This window comes from Chiloscyllium plagiosum, chromosome 39, assembly GCF_004010195.1.
Source record: "Chiloscyllium plagiosum isolate BGI_BamShark_2017 chromosome 39, ASM401019v2, whole genome shotgun sequence".
In the NCBI taxonomy this organism is placed as follows: domain Eukaryota; kingdom Metazoa; phylum Chordata; class Chondrichthyes; order Orectolobiformes; family Hemiscylliidae; genus Chiloscyllium; species Chiloscyllium plagiosum.
In genome coordinates this window covers 1,425,791-1,428,625 of record NC_057748.1, presented here as the reverse complement: position 1 = coordinate 1,428,625, position 2,835 = coordinate 1,425,791, and positions in this window count along the sequence as shown.

The window sequence follows — 2,835 nt, the reverse complement described above, 5'->3', positions numbered from 1 at the left end:
TCCTAGTCCAAACCTCCAACTCACCCTCAATGCCATACCTGCGTATTTTTTGCAGTAGCCTACCATGGGGAACCTTATCAAACGCCTTACTAAAGTCCGCTTTCCCCTCATCAACCTCCTTTGTCACCTTTTCAAAGAATTCAATAAGGTTTGTGAGGCACGACTTGCCCTTCACAAAACCATGCTGACTATCCTTGATCACATTATTCCTATCCAGATGTTCATAAATCCTATCCCTTACAATTCTCTCTAAGACTTTGCCCACAACAGAAGTGAGACTCACCGGCCTACAGTTACTAGGGTTATACCTACTCCCCTTCTTGAACAAGGGAACCACATTTCCTATCCTCCAGTCTTCTGGCACTATTCCTGTAGAGAACGAGGACATAAAAATCAAGGCCAATGGCTCTGCAATCTCCTCCCTTGCTTCCCAGAGAATCCTAGGATAAATGCCATCAGGCCCAGGGGACTTATCTATTTTCACCCTTTCCAGAATTTCCAACACCTCTTCCCTACATACCTCAAAGCCATCCATTCTAATTAATTGTGACTCAGTATTCACATCGGCAACAATGTCCTGTTCCTGAGTGAATACTGACGAAAAGTATTCATTCAGTGTCTCCCCAATCTCTTCAGCCTCCACACGCAACTTCCCACTACTATCCTTGACTGGACCTATTCCTACTCTAGTCATTCTTTTATTCCAGCCTCAGCGTGGACCTGAACTTCCGGCCTCAGCGTGGACTCAGAATGGACTCAAACTCTCGGCATCAGTGTGGAATCAAACTCCAGGCATCAGCGTGGACTTGGAATCCCGGCCTCAGCGTGGACTCGGAATCCCGGCCTTAGCATGGACTAAAACTCCTGCCCTCAGACTGGACTCAGACTCCCGGCCTCAGAGTGGACTCAGTCTCCAGGCCTCAGTGTGGTTTCGGGCTCCCAGCCTCAGTGTGGACTTGAACTCCCAGCCTCAGTGTGGACTTGAACTCCCAGCCTAGGGGGCACTCAAATTCCCGGCCCCAGAGTGGATTCGGACTCCCAGCCTCAGTGTGGACTCAAACTCCCGGTCTCAGCATGAACGTGGACTCCAAACTCAGCATGGATCTGATTCCCAGCTTCAGTGTGGACTCCTGGCATCGAGTTGAAGTCCAGTGCAGTCTGGCTTGGAAGGACTGTTATTCTGAACTCTTATACCTCTATTTTTCTAATTTATTCCTGGACTTTTTATTTCTTTATTTTTCCAATTGTTTCCCCGAAGACTTTATACTTATGAATCTGTGCCTGTGTACCATGGTACCTAAGATGGTGCCATTAGTAGTGACTTGTAAATTTTTCATCGTACTCATGTGAGCACATATGACAATAAAGCTCATTCTAATTCCAAGGAAACTGTCTGGGTTCAGGTCCTTCTCACCACTTAAGGATCTCTTTAAAAAAACTGTAATTGTCTTTATCTTCCTATCAGTATTGGACACTGCCCACTTCACCGCTCCATTTTAGCTTATTACCTGTGTTTGTGCACATACAGTCAGAGAGATGTACAGCACGGAAACAAACCCTTCGGTCCAACCCGTCCATGCAGACCAGATATCCCAACACAATCTAGTCCCACTTGCCAGCACCCGGCCCATATCCCTCCAAACTTTTCATATATCCATCCAGATGCCTTTTAAATGTTTTAATTGTACCAGCTCCACCACTTCCTCTGGCAGCTCATTCCATACATGCGTGACCCTGTGCGTGAAAAAGTTGCCCCTTAGGTCCCAGACTGATTAGCAAGTTTAGATCTCATGGAATACAGGGAGAACTAGCCATTTGGATACAGAACTGACTCAAAGGTAGAAGACAGAGGGTGGTGGTGGAGGGTTGTTTTTCAGACTGGAGGCCTGTCACCAGTGGAGTGCCACAAGGATTGGTGTTGGGTCCTCTACTTTTTGTCATTTACATAAATGATTTGGATGCGAGCATAAGAGGTACAGTTAGTAAGTTTGCAGATGACACCAAAATTGGAGCTATTTTCCTGCTCCTCGGATGCTGCCTGAACTGCTGTGCTTTTCCAGCACCACTCTAATCTAGTGAAGGAGGCGTTTGGTATGCTTTCCTTTATTGGTCAGAGTATTGAGTATTGGGGTTGGGAGGTCATGTTGCGGCTGTATAGGACATTGGTTAGGCCACTGTTGGAATATTGCGTGCAATTCTGGTCTCCTTCCTATCGGAAAGATGTTGTGAAACTTGAAAGGGTTCAGAAAAGATTTACAAGGATGTTGCCAGGGTTGGAGGATCTGAGCTACAGGGAGAGGTTGAACAGGCTGGGGCTGTTTTCCCTGGAGCGTCGGAGGCTGAGGGGTGACCTCATAGAGGTTTACAAAATTATGAGGGGCATGGATAGGATAAATAGACAAAGTCTTTTCCCTGGGGTCGGGGAGTCCAGTACTAGAGGCCATAGGTTTAGGGTGAGAGGGGAAAGATATAAAAGAGACCTAAGGGACAACGTTTTCACACAGAGGGTGGTACATGTATGGAATGAGCTGCCAAAGGATGTGGTGGAGGCTGGGACAATTGCAACATTTAAAAGGCATTTGGATGGGTATATGAATAGGAAGGATTTAGAGGGATATGGGCCGGGTGCTGGCAGGTTGAGACTAGATTGGGTTGGGATATCTGGTCAGCATGGACGGGTTGGACCGAAGGGTCTGTTTCCATGCTGTACATCTCTATGACTCTATATCTTTCCCCTCTCGCCCTAAACCTATGCCCTCTAGTTCATGTTTGACATTGTGTTATTAGTTTTTCAGGGTAGCAGGCAATAACAATCCTCTTTCCTTCACTCAAGAA